The following is a 16,773-nucleotide window of genomic DNA, read 5'->3' on the forward strand; positions in this document are numbered from 1 at the left end:
AAGTGTTTAAAAGCTACAGGTTTTGACTGTAGTCCACAAATTATGACAGCTAATCTTTCTTCATCATGTGTAGAAACCCAGAATTGGAAACGTAAATATAGAATTGGCTGATTCACCAACCTAGCACAGTTAATGATGTGGATTAGCCTTTTTTTGCAAATGCTTTTGTGGAGAAACAAAACAAGCAGAGGAACTTTGTACTCTAATTTGTCTAAGCGTGTCAGAGCTAGAATGAAATTTGCTCAGCATATATTTTCCCAGTTAGAAAAGCTACGCTTTTAAAAAGTCTAAATGGACTCAGTGGTATCATTTGTTGACCCACATGTAAGAGATGATGGGTCGAGGTCTGTTGACTTTCCTGGAATAGCTGGAATAGGCTGGCAGAGGGACAGTGACCTGCAGGCCAAGGCTTTTGGTGGAATATAATCTTCCTGTGTTGACTCTTGTGTGACATTAGAGGTGAGACCGACATTCATTTACATTCTTCTGTTAAGTAAGCAGAGAGTTCTTGTGTTGCCTTAGCCCTGTGCAGCACAGCCACAGGTACTTGGGGTATGTGCAAGGAAATGGGAAGCATGACCACCACTCTTGGAGGGACAAGGGGCTTATCAGGAAACATAAAAAAGTATGTCCAGATCCCTCAAAACCTGATTTGAACAGGTGAAATTCCTCTCATCAATACAAGTGCATCTACTTCGCAGCCTAGGGAATTAAAGGAAAAAATAAAAATGTAATAATGAAAACCTTGAGAGGAAACTGTGCCTGTGCAGCATATGGTAGACATTTGGAGTGACCCTTCATGTGCTAGCATTGCACAGGAGCCTTGTGAAAGGACCCTAACAACCACAAATTGTAGCATTTTAGAGCACAAATCTACCCTGAAAAGGGTCTGCTTAACTTCAGCCTACTACTGTTTTGCTTCTCAAGTCTGCCCAAACTGGGACAGCTGAATTTAATGATAGAATAAGTTGTTATGACTTCACTGCTCTTTCTCTAAACCAGATCCAGCTATGCTTTGGAAATGTGAGCTGTGCTGGCATTTGCTTTATAAACAGGAGCATTCAGTGGATTCTAGCTGTAAGAACTCAGGTTTTGTGGGAGGAGAGCCAGAAACCGTTCATCCTGATGAAAGGGCCAGTAGGACTTGCAGCATTTAGACAGAAAGGTCTAAATGCTGCAAAGGGAGCACATAATAGGTCAAATGCTGGGAAGGGAGCACATCTCTGCCTGCTGTGAGAAGGTACAGGTCCACAGCAGTCCCTGCAGTGGCCTTGGTTACGTTACAAGGAAACCTGCAGGCAAGCAGGGAGCCAGGGATGTGCCAGTCTGCTCCCAAGACTGAGACTGTGGTAAGAGGAGAGCAGACCTGACCCCCAGTTTGGGCACATGGGGATAGGATGCAGATCTGTCTGCACTCCACCCACTCAAGGTCACTGTCAGCTGGACTTAAGCTGTGTTTGAGGTGCACCAGAGCTGTCCTTCCTGTGCCAGCAGCTCTTTCAGGGCCAGCTCAGCTGTCCCTGGCAGTGCTGCTCTCTGCAGTGCAGACACACTCCGAGACCTGCCCCGACACTTCCAAACCACCACTTCTCCCAGAGCAAAATTGTACCTCAGCACTTCCCGATGCTCCAGCTGGAGCTGTCTTCCTCTGTTTGTGACCTGTGGATGCCTCTGGCAGCAGGCAATTGCCATGCTGCAAATGAGAGAGGGAGGATGACCTCAAACGCAGGCAGGAAGGGTCTCTGCTCACCTCGTTTCATACCTGCTCGTGCCTTTCATCTACAGCAACAGCAAAATCCCAGTAGATCTTGGGTTTGGGCAAAAGTCCATAATTTCTATAGATCCCAGCACAGACTGCCAGGAGCCAGTGCTTTCTCAGTATGAAATTTGTTGTAACACTGTAAGATGATCTAATTTTCCTCCAGAGTTGTTCCTTAGAAGAGGGTGACTGCAGAGAGGAAAACCAGAAAGCTTTGCAGGACCTTGCTGTCTGGAACTCTGCTTTTTCACTCTTTTTCATTCCCACGTGGGGAAGTCTTGGGTTTTTATTGAGCTGAAGAGTTGGTTAAGTGTTTTGCAGCAGCATTTACCCAGACTAGAACCGAAGCCCCAACTCACCTCTGGACCTCTGTAGCTGCAAAAACCAGAATTTCAGATCCCACCTTCCCAGGAATTTCAGGAGGGTAACATCTGGATCCAAAATTAGCCATCATAGTGTTGGCTTTTCTCACGTTCAAAATCCTGTTTTCTGATCTCAATCCAGTGTACTTGTCAGTATTGAGAGCCACCAGCCAGGAAGCTGTTAAGTGATGCACTTAAAATAGTTGAGCCACTAAAGGGTGGAAGCTGGAAGGTGAACAGAGGTGGCTTTTTGAACCACTACCCAGCCCTGAGGGACCAGGCTGCTGTTTCCAGTCCACTGCAGGACAAAGTCAACAAGAAAATCAAAGTCTCTGTCACCAGGAGAAGAGGCTCATCCCTTTGTCATGCACTTGAAACCAACAGAGGCCCATCAGGCAGCCAAGGTGAGAGGAGCAAACTTGCTATTTGATTTCATACAAAGTCCTACAGTGGAACTCAACAGCCCAGCAAAGGGCTCAGGTGCAGAGCTTCAGCCAGCCTCAGCATTTCACATACACCTTGAGGGGTTCTATTATGTCTCAGTGTATGGAGAATGCTCCCCTCGATGTCTTTGCTCACAGAATTAAACCCTGCACTCATCACCTCTCTGTGCCCCGTGGTAAATAAGTACAAATTCCTTCTGTGACTCCTGAATTAAATCAGTTTCCTGGCTTGTGCTGCATCACAGCTCAGAGCTCTCCTGGATATCTGGGTGGCACAGCACATATTTTGGGATGTTTTGCATCTGTTAAAGGCAGATCCCTTTTCTCAATGGAACTTTCTAATCTATTCCCCCCAGTGACATCATGCCTTCTCTGCTCCCACAGCCACAAAGGCATTTATTGATAGGCATGACATTTTCCTTTAATGCTTTCATTGTTTCCAGTGGTTTATTTGGGATGTTGTTGAAAGTCAGAAAAACAAGACAAAAGGCAAAGTATGTTAAGAAGGAGACTTGGCCTGCATGCAAGTATGTGGTGAGAGAAAATCTCTGGGCCAATTTTTAGGGAATCTGCTTTCCACAGGCTCCTCCACAGTGACAAATGAGTGTCACCCAAGTCTCCTGGAACTGCCACCTCCTTCTGGAATTTTGCTACAGTCCAATGTCTGGGTTTGGTGCACTGTGCAGGGATCTGGCATGGGGATTGTCTTGCTCTTCTTCCCTCTTTGCCTCTTTAGATACTTTTTTTTCCCTGAGAATTACCCACAGCACTTCCAGTGAGTTGTTGTCCATCCAGAACGATGTTAGTTTATAGACAGATAAACTGACTGTTTCATATTTCATTAAATATTCCTTAAGAGTTGCTTTGTGTCTAAGGGAGTTTGCAGACATCCATATAGACCCCTCTTAAAAGTTAATTTGTCTGGCAGTCTGGACAAAACAATACTCCAAAGGTTAATAAGCATGAAATGAATGGCTTGGTAAGCCTGGGCTAAATGATCATTTGGAGGAGGGAGCAGCTACTGCTATATTACATGCTGCTGCTGTTCAACCTCAGCAAATCTGCTAAGTGAAGAAGAGCCCAGAAGAGAGGGGCCCTCTAGGTCCTGTCCCTCAACAGCCTCTGGTTTTGGTCTCACACAGTGCTTGAACTGCTTGACAGACCTGAGTCTGTGAGTGCTGCTGAGACTTGCCCTTAGAGGAGCCCTGTGGATTTTTTTTAAAATTATTAATATTATTATTTTTATTTGTTTGTTTGTTTGTTTGGGAGTGTTGCTGTTCTTTGTCATTGTTGTTTGTTTGTTCGGGAGTGTTGCTGTTCTTTGTCATTGTTGTTTGTTTGTTCGTTTGTGGGGTTTTGTTTGGGTGTTTCTGGTGGTGATGGTGGGGTTTGGGTTTGGGGTTTTTCCCTACAAATTAAGACCCAGTTAATTGAGATGTGACATGCAAGTACCATGAGGTCTTGCCAGTGCAGTCTCTGGTGAGGAGACTACACAATATGGTAGAACCTGTTCACCCAGGCTGGCCAGAAGCCAAAAGCCACTAAAGTTGGTGGGAATGCCACCAAAAATCTTCTGGGGGTTCTCTTTACTCTTTTCTTTAAATGTGTGGGGGTTCTCCTGGATTATTTCTTTGGCTGTTTTTTCTTTTCGTTTTTGAAAAATGTGTCCAAGCTGCCGTCTGCCCTGTTGGTCCCAGCTGAGATGGAAGCAGGTGAGTTCCTGCATGTGCCTGCTGCAGAGAAACCACCTGTAGCTGCAGAGGAGGGAGAGTGTGCAGGTGGTGATTAGAGGTGATGCTCTGCTCTGGGGTTCCCTCCACCCCTTGTCAGCTCCTGACTCTGAGGAACTTGCTGGCCTTTTCTGGCTCACACTGGCCATGCTTGGCTGACAGATTTTCAAGTACCAAACATCCCACTGCTGCCTGAACTCCTGCAGAGACCAGGGCAGTGACAACAGGGGTCATGTCCCTGTGACATAATCGCCCACCACAGAGATCTGCAGAATGTTTATGACTTTCACAGCTTTTCCCTCCCCTGCAAGATCGACTCAGAATTTAAATCAAACCTGTGTCCATGTAGAGTCCCCTGTGCTTTAGAAGGACCATCAAACCTGTGTCCACGTAGAGTCCCCTGTGCTTTACAAGGACCATTTACTTGGTCTGAGATGCTGCTGCAGAGGACGACTTATTTTTGGCAGTAACCAGCTCCAGACCAGTCAGCCTATTGTTACCTGACTGTGTGGTGTTTATCAGGTGTAGATAGTGTTGTCTTGAGCACAGCACACACCAGCATGGGGCCGAGGTTGGAGGAGGATAACATGCCAGAAAGTGGGAGAGAGGGCTGGTGGGAGAGTGGGAGATGTGAGGGGAAGACCAGCTAGGTGAGGTAAGGCCAGGTCAAGCCATGGCCTTCCTTAAAATGGCCTTTGTCACCTGGCAGCAGCAATCCTACAAGCCATTTTTATTTAGTTCTTCCATTGAATGACTTTCAGCAAACAGAAGTGAACCAAAACAACCCTGCCTTTTGCCCTGGGTTTGGCTGTGCTCTGGCAAGTCTGCATGAAGGCAGCTTGTGTCTGTGCCTGCACGTGTACTCCAGTGCTCCTCGCTGAGCCCTGGAGAGCACTGTGGGTGTTTTAATCTTACAGCTTGGCCCCAGACAAATCTGTAGTTCACGTCATCACCAGCTGCGTGCTGTGTTCAGGCAGAGCAGCCTGGCTGAGGGCTGGGGTGCCTGGGGCTCCTGTCCTGTCCTGCCACTCTGGAGCAGGTTAAAGGAGCCCACGGAACTGTCCCATCACCTGTCCTGGAGCACTTGGCCCCAGGAAGGTTCTTCAGGGCTTGCCAGTCCCAAGACCCAGCTCAGGTCTGAGCCTCCAGGGCCCGAGAGCTGCATCTTGGCTGAGACCAGAGATTTCTGCCTCTTGGCCAAGAGGAACCAGGAAATAACCATAGGAAAGCTGGCACAGCAATTCCTTCTAAAATTGCAGCCCCCTGTGGAAGGCTGACTGCTCAGGATACTGCTTTAGATGAGGAGGAGACACTGCCCAGGACCTGGAGCATCCTTGCTCCTTGTGCCCACCTTGTTCCAGGCTGCAATTGCTGAGAGAAACCCTCCTGACACCCCCTGTGCCTGCCAGCAGCCAAGGGGACGGGCCAGGAGCCCCAGGCATTTAAATCAAACAGTCTAGACCTCTGAACTGACAGCTCTCTTCTCCTCCTGGCTCCTTTCATCTCAAGGAAAGGAAGCCAATTTCCTTTGCAAAGTAATCTGAGCTCCAGGAGTTAAAAGTGCAGCCTAAAGAGCTCGGTGGTGAAGCTGCCCAAGGAGTTTGCAGGCTGGAGAAAGCTCTCTGCCTCAGTGTGTAAAAGCTAGGCTAATAATGTTTTTCTGCCTCACGCAAGCTGGTGAGAGTTAATTAATTTTAAAAGCAGTTTGAAACACAGTCACAACATAGGTGCTAAGTTTTATTTCTTAATATTCCATATTCAAAATAGAAGATAAATTACTCATGTGCAAGGCAAAGAGTGCGTTTCTGTGCTAGTAATTCAATTTTAATGGTTTAGGTGGAACTTGCATTGAGCTGTACTAAAAAAAAAAAATGTTGCATTAGGTAAAAATTGTGTGTAGGTCTCTCATTAAGTGTTATCTTTATTATGCTGGTTTAGAATAATTTCATGCTGAATTTGTCAAGAGCAAACATCTGGCTTTTGCTGTAGCACTTGGTGCTTCCTGAACTGCCAGTTCCCAGCCAGGAGGAAGGAGCTCAGGAGAAGTGCACAGAAGTGGAGGAGTGGGATGGAACCAGATTTGTGCCCCGTGGTTCTGTTGTCAGTGACAAGAGGGCAGAAGGGGTTGGTTTGTGCCTAATGTGGAGCCCTGTGGGTCTCTGACCTGGACATGTAGAGGTCTTCCCTCTGCATTGATAGGGATGCAAGGAAAAACACTCCCCAGAGGGTTTTTCTCCATGGGTACCACATGGTCTTTGCTTACCCTCTAGAGTTCAACCATATTTTCAGAGCTCTAATATTGTAAAATGTAGGTGCACCTGGTGGGAAGAAATGATGATGTCCAACTCTAGTTCAGAAGGTTGAATAATTTCTTTATTATTACTATGTTGTAATACATTAATATACTATTTAAAGGAAGATACTAAAACTACAAACTTACTTGTTTTAACTACTACATCTAACTAACAGCTCGTGACTCTCTTCTCAAGAGTCCAGCCCCAGGTGGGTTGGATTGGCCATCAGGCTCAAACAATCCTCACCAGAATCCAATCAAGCACTCACTCCAGGTAAACAATTATCCATGTACGTTCTACATGTGAAAAACAAGGAGCAGAAATAGAAATTGTTTTCTCTTTTTTTCCTCTGTGCTGTTCTATGAAACATCCTGAAAGAAAAGAGAATGTCCCTGTGACACTCTAACAAGTTTATAAACAAAAGAGTGGGATCTTGCAAACAATTATTTCTGTGTCAATGGTTTAGAGAAGATATCCCAGTTGTAAATGCTATGAGGCAGCAACTGTCTCTCCCTACATTTTTGAATATAATTTAGAGTGGCCTGGATGCCCTGGTAGTGAATAAGTTCTATGTTCCACTCTAGAGGAAAAAAAAACCCAAACCAACTTACATTTGAGAATATCAGAAATGAAACTGAAAAAAAAAATATTCTTTGGAGTTTTTTCTCCCTATTGAGTTTGCTAAAGATGGAGAGGGTGGAGAAACCCCCTTGGAAGTCCAGCTGTGGTGAAATTTCAGCAATAAAGAGAAACAGATACACCCTCTAATGTACGTAAGAGATGTGAAGGAAGTCCTCTGCTCCAGCTTATCTAGGAATTGCAGTAAACTCTGACACTTCCTAGTGCTTCAACCACATGCACAGCAAGGATTTTTACTAAAGATGGGAGATACGGACAGCAAAAATCACATTTGCTCCCCTCTGCTTTGAAGGTTGTCCAAATTGCAACTCTGTGAGGTTTTCAGTAGGCTTAAAGAAGCTAAAATGTAAATGCATTGAAAGTAAAATGGCCTCAGTTTGGGTGATTTTTTTAAAGAAAAATAAGTCACAGTGAAGAAAACTTGGTAATGCACAAAGTTGGTCTTTGTATGAGAACAAAAGAACTGTGGGAAGGGTAACTCAAAATTATAAGCAGAAATTGGAGAGGTGCCCACTGTGATAGTCTGAGTTCAGCTTTGAGGTAGATAAAGAAGGAAAGTTAAAAATTAACTTTAAGTTTTGCACATTAAGAGATGTGTTTTATTTCCTTATGATGCAGCACAATGAGAAACAGAATTATTCTTTAGTGATTTCACATTTTTCTCAAAAGGTATGAATCTGAGATTTGTGTGTTGGCTGGATCTATGTCTGCCTCACCCAAGCTTGCCTGTGCTTTCCTGAGAATTGCTGTTTGCCTCCAGATAAATTCATATTAACACTGGCTCTCCTTTACCTATCCACAGGGTAAGCGGGGGTAACAACAGGCAGATTCTTGCTATCCTGGTGAAAATGCCATATGCTGATGGCATCCATCCCACCCTTTTCATTCTAACTGAAGTGTCCCATGTGCCCACAGGGGCTACCACTGCCCAGTGCCCCACCAGCCCCTCTTTCAGTTCCTTGGTACCTGGGTTGAGATGGGGAATTTCCTTCCAAGGCACGTATTAGACTTTTCTTTCTTATGGGGTTATGTGCATTTTCCATCTTGAAATTAAGTTTTCCCTTTAACTCATGATTTTTGTTGACTTCCTTTCCACCTTGTGTGCATATTGTGAGCTGGAAAAGAAACCTTTAAACGGCTTGAAGCTGCTGCTGGCTGTAAAGTAACTGGAGCTGGCAATGGGCTTGCACAAGCACGGAGCTGTAAATCAGTTAAATGTATTGCACATAATTTCCTGGTGCCAGCTCTCCTCGGGAGCAGAGCCCTGCTGGGATGAATGTCATCACGACATGAAAACTCCTGGATTTGATGGTTCTTTTATTTGCAGGGGGAATGGGGCTCACCTTTGCCAAGAATGGTATGTTCTGCCATGGGGTCACCAGCCACCTGATTTCTCTGTAGCTTTTCCCTCTTGTAGCCTTAAAGATCTTGCACTTCACCCCACAAAATGCCCAGTAATGTATTTTAGGTGTACAGAACAGGTGGGAACTCTCTCCTGTAGTGCTGCTCTCTTAAATGGGCAAATCCAGGGGGAAAGAATCTCTGAGTGATTGAGGGTGCTATGCTTCTCTGTGTCCACTGCTAACTGGAGATTAAGCTTTCTTTTTCACCTTGGAACTTGGAAGAGATTTTTATTCCTTTAGTTATATTAGTTATGACATCAAATTTCCACACCCTAGCTAATGTATGCAGATTAGCATTTGATAATTCAAAATAATTTCAGGAAAATAACAAAAAAACACAAAATAATTTCAGGAAAAAATTCTCAAAGAGGGCATTTTTTGAGGTTATCTGTCCATGTATTCATTGTAACTTCTACTAAACCTCTGGAGTGGCAGCAGCTGCCTGGAGCAATGGGTGGCACTGGAGAAGCAGCCATTACCACTCCCAGGAGTGCGGGACTGGGAGCAGCGTGGCACCACTCCCTTTGGATCATGTGCACTTACCCTGCCTTGTTTTTCTCTAGATCCAGTCCCATCTGGTGCCAAGAGCTTCCAGCAGATCTGGTTACCTTCGTAAGCACACATCTTTCCTTTTATTATATTTTCCTTCCTTTTTTTTTTTTTTTTTTTTGTCCTGAACCCAGCGATATTATACAATTACAATGTATATTTATTTCCATTCTCGCTGCTTCCTCTTGAAATTATGCAAGCTGTTTAAATCTCTCTGGCATTTTCATGGAAGGATGGATTCTGCAGGGTGTGGGAGTCTGCGTAGCAGCCATATCATTTCCTGCCTCTGATTTCCCCTGGGGATGGGGAACGAAACGCCGGCACCATCTGCACATCTTGGGAGCCCCTAAGAACCTGGCACCCTGAAAGTCAGCTGAGGGGGATGCAGCACCCCAAAGGCTGGTCTGGGGGACCTCAAAAGGGAGCTAATTATTCTCAGTCATTTTGGGCTACAGAACTGGGGCTGCTTGATGGAGATTGTGACAGATTTGTGTCCTTGAGGAGCTGGGCACGGGAACAATCGGGGCACGCGAGGGAGCAGATAAAAGAAATTTCTATGGCAGGTCAGTGATTGCTCTTTGTATCTGTACCAAGATACTTTGTAGCTGGCCCAATTCTTCCACAAACACTTGTTTCACAAGCCACCACAAACATTTGCGTTAAGAAACACAGAAAAAAGCCACAGAAATAATCTGGATGTTGATCTTGCACCTGCTGGGAAGTGACCCTGCCTGCTCAGTGCTGGGTGAGGAGGTGAGGGCAGCCCTTTGTTACCTCCTCACTGGTAAAGTTGCATGAGCCCCTGGACTGGCTGCCCTCACCTGCCTTATGGGAGAAAACTCCCCATTCCTGCCTGCTAGCTGGTCTCCCCCAGAAAAAAACCCAAGAAAACTCATGAAAAGTACACCACTGGGATTTTTATGAGACTCCTGCTCTCTCAGTGCTGAAGTTGAGAGAATGTTGAAGTGCAGCTTGCTTGTGCTAACTCCCTGCAAAAACAACAAATAAAAGTTAACCTCTGTAGCAAATAAGTTTCCAAATCTGGGCTCTTAGAGAGAGGCTCCAAATTCCTTTCCCACCCATGACCCAGGGCATCTGTACCCTGTGCTATGGAGAACAGAACACGATTTGGGGAGCTCTGCTGGCACTGAGCCCCACCGAGCCCTGGAGATTCCCATTATTTCCGTCAGGCTGCCCAGGGCTCTGCTATGCTGGAAATGAAGCTTGCAGCATGGAGAAAATGGAGAAGAGGCAGATTGAGGCAATTTCCTCCAAGCCCCACACCTTTGCATGCTCTGGACATAAAATTAGTAATCCTTGGTGGGCTCCCTCATGTCCACCCCAGTTTTCTCTCATGGTTCTGTAGATGAAAATAACAAATCTGCTGGTGTTGGTTATCTTTTTCCCTCAAAAAAATGCTGATGAACTTCCACAAATTTACATCTTTTGGGCATGCCAGTGGGTTTGCAGCATTAGCAATCCAGGAGGATGGGATCTGAGATCACTGCACATCCATGGCACATTTCACCCTGAATCTTCTTTTCTTCCTCCTCTGGAAATTCATCTGCTGCCTTCAAAGTTTGTCATGACATTATCCAGGACAAATAGATACAAACAAATGATACTCTGGGGGCAAAAAAGGAAAATTTTAAAACATCCCAACTAGTTTAGGGATGCAGCTTGGCAAACTATTGAGCTTTTTGAAGCTTTCCTTGACAGTGTGTGACTGGCCCAGACAAGCAGAGAGATCCTTTTGGTCCCTGTGTTTCTGGTGCCAAAACCAGCACGGCTGCTGGTTCCAGGACACAGTTGGTGGGTGTGCTGGAAAGATGCCTGAAGTCTGGGGAGTGTGAAGTGCATTTAGTGTGATTCAGTCCTTTCTCCTCTCCCAAACCTTTGGCATGAATAAAGCTCTGTCTCAGCCTCCTTACAAGTGAAAGGGCTGGGGAGGAAACAGGGCAAAGAGAGGGGAGGAGAAAAGCCAGAAAAATGGGGTTGAAGATAAGAGGTTGCTCCTCCTCCCTGCCTAAGTCCTCTCCAGAAAGTTCTCCAGGGTGTCCAAAGGTCCCTGCCATGATTGCTGCCATACTTCCTTCTGCTGACCAGCAAAGTCTTTTCTGTGCTTTTGCTAAGCCACATTTGGAAAACAGAGGAGGGGCAGTGTGTCTATCCCAACATCCCAATCCAGGTGGAAGCCAGGGCAAGAAGGGAAATTGCCACTTCTCAATCTCTATTAACACTTTCCCACAGCTTGCCTTTGGCTGCCTGTCTGTGGCACCTCCAGGTTTTAGTTATATGTCATAATTATCTACAAAATATTTTAATATCCCAGTCTGGGCTGCATTTGTGGAGTAAATACCACCCATCCTAAGATACACAACATTCACTGATGCATTGCACAACTTTTGGTACAAATTATTTCTATTTGGTCTCCCCTCACACTGTACAGTTTTAAAACAGGTAAAATGGAACTGGATGAGTGTGTGTGTGTGTGTGTGTGTGTGTGTGTGTGTATGTGTACAACCACAGTGTGAAGTGAGGGTGCTCTGAATAGCACAGGATGTGATGTAATTCCATGAGGAGCAGGCCCCCAGTGCTTTGCAAGGGAGTGCAAACCCAGTGAGCTCCAAAAGCCTCAATCCAGCAGCATGGAGGTGGATGGGAGTGGGATTATCAGGAGCTGCTGGGGGTGACGGGGTTGTTTGGGGTGCAGGCTGGGCACTGCCAGTGGAGCAGGCACAGCAGGATGGGACAAAGCTGCCTGAGGAAGAGAGACTTGCCCTGGAAGTGTGTGTTGGTCTGTAAAAGGGCAGTGAAGAGCAGCACCCTCGGACTCTCCTGGCTGCCCCATGCTCTGTAGACATCTGAAGCTCCCATGCCTCAGTACAGATCTCCCTAATTCCTGCTGTCCCTTGCACAACTGTGAGGAGTTTCCCTTGCCTGCAGCAGGCTCACCACCTGGGAGTTCTCCTCTCTGCCTCTGCAGAATGTATTTCCTCCTTCAGCCAGCTAAACCAGGCTGGCTTCGGGTCTGTCAGGCTGCTGCCCCACACCCAGCCCCCAAAGTACCTTTTGTCAGGAAGGGTCCCCATGCCTGGCTTCCAGCACTGTCCCCTGGCTGATGGCAGTCAGATGGGATAGAGATGGGTGCAATGCTGCTGGTTCCCACCTGGAGACAGCTTAATTTATGTCTTATCTGTGATAGTACACTTTTTATGCATCCCCCTGGCATACACTTATTTCTTCTGGAAATGAGTTGAGTCTTCTGAGTAAGGGTAAAAAAGAAAGAAAAACAAGAAACTGAGCTGAGCATCTCTCATTCCCATGTGTAGAACACCTGTATGATCACACCTAGGGTATTTCTGAAGATCCCAGTCCCTGTGCTGCAGTAGGGCCAGGGAGGAGGCTGAGCACCTCTGCCTCTCAGAAATGGAGCAACGTTCCAGAGTGTGAATCCTTGGGCAGGGACTCATGGGGAAGGCACCACATCCTCCCTCCAGAGGGGAGACAGATCCTCTGGGCAGGCCCTCTAACACTGATCTGTTGGGGGCAAGATGGACTGAGTTTCAGGTCTCACTAGAGGTGTTACTTTTAATCAGCTCATGTATTTAGAAGGGGCAGAATTCTGTGTAGCAGCCATCCGTGCCTGGCTTAGGGACAGATGAGGAATAAAGGAAAAAAATCTTTTACAGGGAGAGTGGTAAAACTCTGGAACAGGTTTTAGGGAAACAGGAAATTTAGGGCCAAGTTGGAGGGGCTCTGAGTAACCTAACCTAAAAGAAGAGGCCCCTACTCATTGCAGGGAGTTGGACTAGATAGCCTTCAAATGTCCAGTTCAATCCAAACTATTCCATGATTCAATGATCCTGTGGTGGGATCTCTGCTTGGGGTTCCCCAGCCTCCTCCTGCAAGATTTCACTGAGGAGAGAGCAAACCTGGGTCCTGCATGGTCCATCCTCAGCTCCACAATGCAACAGCTGCTCCAGGCAATGTGCAGAGCTGCTGAAAACATGCAAATGCCCATTTTTGTTCAGCTTCTTTGAGTCCTGCAAAATGCAGGAGGAAGGTGCTGGATCTGTGGATACCTGCTGGATTCCTGGTAGCTGTGCTGCTGGGAGTGTGAGCTCTGCTGGCAAGTTTTGAAGGAGACATCTCCAGCTCTAGGACAAATACAAGTTAACAGCAAAGGGGAAAAACAGTTGTTTAATCCAAGAGAGATTTAAAATGTAGAAAACACCTATGGGTTTGAGCACAGTACCACAAGGCAGAAACATGGATGAAGGGATCACAGGAGAAGTCATTACATGGAAAATTGATAATATGGCATGAAACAATCCCATGAATTCCCAATCATAAATTCTTGAGCCTGGTTTAATCATCACAGTTTAACTGCAAAGTGGGAGAAGGGCTTTTTCTCTGCACTGTGGGTTGTTCCATAGGACTTTGGAAATCAGTTGTGTTATATTTTTAAGATTATCAAGTCTATAAAGAATTTTAAAATGTTTGAAGATGATCAAGTAGGAAGGATTTTTGAAGAATACTTGTTTTAAGGAAAAAGCTTAATAAAAGTTAAAAAGTTGGGAGCTAAGAATTCAAACACTTTCAAATTTTTTCATTGCTAAAAATAACATCCTCCAACTTGGGTCACAGCTTGAGAACTGGATCAAACACATCCAACTGGTTTTAGTTGTTTTACTCTTTTTAAAACTCTTTTTATTGTTTTTTGATGTGCTGGTGGATTCTCACCTAGAGGCATAACTTTACCAAATACATTCATGATATACGTTCAATATATGAATCAAATACATTCAAAATCATGTGTAATAAACCAGTACATAAAAAATGCTTTCTTAATATTTTCACTGCTTGTTGGGGTGTTATTTGGCACTCTGATGGATTTGGTCTGTAGTTGTACCTCTTTCAGTACAATTTTGTTATTTAATTATTGATTTTAAACATTCTTAATACACAGTCATGAGATTTACTCTCTCAGTTAGAAGCAAAGATCATTTTACAGGACCAAGGTGGAGTTACTCTGCTATTTGTGAGAATGCCAGTCAGAAACCTCATACAACTATTTTATAGAATGTGTATTTTCTTGACAAAAAAACTATTTCACAATTCTGTAAAATCTCCAAGATAAGAGTTAAAGCAAACCTATTTCAAAGCAACAAAGAAAAAATAAGTGAAGTGATCAAAAGAAGGCTGAAATGTCCATAAACTCACATATCTCCTGGAGTGGGTGCTTTAGTTGGCATACCAAGTGCCACGGAGCTTTTGATGAAAGCCTGAGATCTGGCTGTGTGACTGCTAACAAATTAAAACATGCAAATACATGTTTTCAACCAGGGAAAGTTTTACCTTTAATTGAAACCATCCAAAGAGGACAGCTGTGACCCTGGCCATGCAGATGGTGGGCTGGGAACAGGATCATCAGCCTGCTGGATACACTTACCAGTGCTGTGGGTCCAGTCACTCTTCTCCTCAGGACAGAGAGAGGCAAAAGTCCTTGCAGAGGATGCTGTGGTGGTGGACCATATTCCAGAACCCTCTGGAGAAGTCTGGCATCCTCCTGGCTGCAGGAGTTGCCCTGGGATGGGCCACTGGTTAGCTGACCCAAAAGTGGGAATGGGAGGTAAATCTCTGAAGATTTTTTTGCCTTGGAAAGAGGGAAGCCAGTCCTTTTAAAGAAAGCCACTTGGTGCCATTTTCTCTCCCTTCCCCAGGAAGCCAGTGGGCTCAGGGAGCCACTGGAGCAGGCACAATTCCCATGGGCACATCCTCTGTGAGAGCTGAGCCCTGCTCAGGTGTCCCCAGCCCTCTGCACGTGGCTGTGCCACTGCAGAGGATTGTCACCTTCTCACTGGGTTTACAGGACAGAAGCATTAAACTCCTGCCCACTTCTGTGCCAGCCTTTTAGGAAAATGCCAATGTGGATAACAGGTTGCCACTAATACATGAAAGCTGGAGCTGGGGTGGGGAGAACTGTGCAGGAATTTTCCAGAAGGACTGTGTGTGCTGCTGCTGAGTTTTATTACTAGCTGGATTTTTAATCAACTTCAGTTTAACCAGATTAACAGTGACTTCAAATCCCCTGAGAAACGAGTGGGAAAAGTACAACAAAAAACCAGACAAACAATACCCTTTATTACATATTGATAAAAAAAAAAGCTTTGCTTCTCACCTAAATCAAGTGGTGTTGCAAAACATGAAATTCAGATGTGAAATGCTTCAGATTTTGGAGAAAGCTGTTGAAATCAGCAATGTAGGGAAGCACAGGCATATGACAGCAACTTCCCCACACCTGCAGTACCCCTGGCAGGCAAGGAAAGGGAATGTTATGTGCCCTGGATAAGAGGGTTTGGACTCTGAACAAGTGGCTTTTATTCCCCCTTCTCTGTTTAATGTGCTTCTAATTACTCCTGGACCATGTCAACAAACTTCTTTCTTTACCTTTCAATCAATGGCCTGAACTCCATGGAGTGTTGTGATACTTAAAGCAGCTGGACAAAGTGGCTGAAATATGTTATCTACCTGAAAAGTGCTCAGGCTTTTTCTAAGATGATAGAAGTGACTGGGAAAACTGGGCACCCAGAGCACTGAGGAATGATGACAAAATTAATGAGGGCCATATGGAGATCCAAATAGGAGAAAACCCTATTTTATTGCCATTGGGAGTGCAGATATGAAGTTTCTGAGAGGGGGGGCTGTGGGTGTTTCTAGAAATTCTCAGTAGAAATAAATGCTTTTGTGGTAAAACAAAAAATTCTGTGTGAAAGCAAAAATGCAAAAATAAATTTCCGTACCTCTGCTGAGTATGAAGAAGGCTGAGGTGTGCTCCTGTGCAGAAGGCAAGCAGAAACCTGAGTACTGTTTAGGCCAGGTTGTAAATCCACTGAAGCTGGGGGGTGTTCACAGGCATTGCAGGGCTAACAGCACATCCTGTTGTAAAACTGAACTTTAGCTTTTACTCATTTCTCAGCAACTGTTCTGGATATTGGCCATTCCTCAATATCCTCTTAAGTATTTTGTCTTGGAATAGAAATCTGGAGATCATTTCCATGTATCTAAATATTTATCCTGAGACTTTTCAATGATTAATGTGCATTTAATCCCCTACCTATGCGACTGAACATAAAAATGCAAATATCTTAGTGACTAATTATGTCCTTGAGATCTGGTTCTCTTTTTTCCATTTTCTAACTATTTTAGTTTAGCTCTCCAAAGCAAAGCTCTGTTATCCTGGCATTCTCTGCCAGTCCTATCATCCCTTCCAGCTGAAGGAATGCTCAGGCCCTTGGATGTGCACTGACCAGGAGCCGATCCAAACCCCCGGTGTAAAATTCCTGCTGTAATGAGTCACTGGGTCGGGATCTCAGCAGTGTTTGTTCTCCCTGCCCTGCACGATAAGGGGTGACGTGTGCTGCAAATCCTGAGGCCTCTAATGCAATTTAAAGCTGCTCATGACAAAGAACAGAGAATAACAGCACGTTTCATTTCGGTGCAGTAAAGGGAGAAGGTGCCATCTGTTCTTTATGCTGCTGTTAATGAATCTGCAGAGGAGACGGGCTCAGCCGCAGGAGCAGCAGCAAGA

General features: G+C 45.2%; 1 long non-coding RNA gene across 2 annotated transcripts in view; it reads left to right on the top strand.

Moving 5' to 3' along the window:
* The first annotated feature begins 5,331 nt into the window (after positions 1-5,331).
* LOC146768820 (uncharacterized) overlaps positions 5,332-16,773 on the top strand; it is a 29,910-nt gene continuing 18,468 nt past the window's right edge. Inside the window, exons 1-2 of one of the 2 annotated variants that reach the window (XR_014956887.1) lie at positions 5,332-8,584; positions 9,194-9,242. This is a non-coding gene — a long non-coding RNA (uncharacterized LOC146768820). The remainder of the gene's footprint in view (positions 8,585-9,193; positions 9,243-16,773) is intronic. The other variant, XR_014956886.1, reaches the window with a different exon arrangement.

This window comes from Lonchura striata, chromosome 1, assembly GCF_050655825.1.
Source record: "Lonchura striata isolate lonStrDom1 chromosome 1, ASM5065582v1, whole genome shotgun sequence".
Taxonomy (NCBI): domain Eukaryota; kingdom Metazoa; phylum Chordata; class Aves; order Passeriformes; family Estrildidae; genus Lonchura; species Lonchura striata.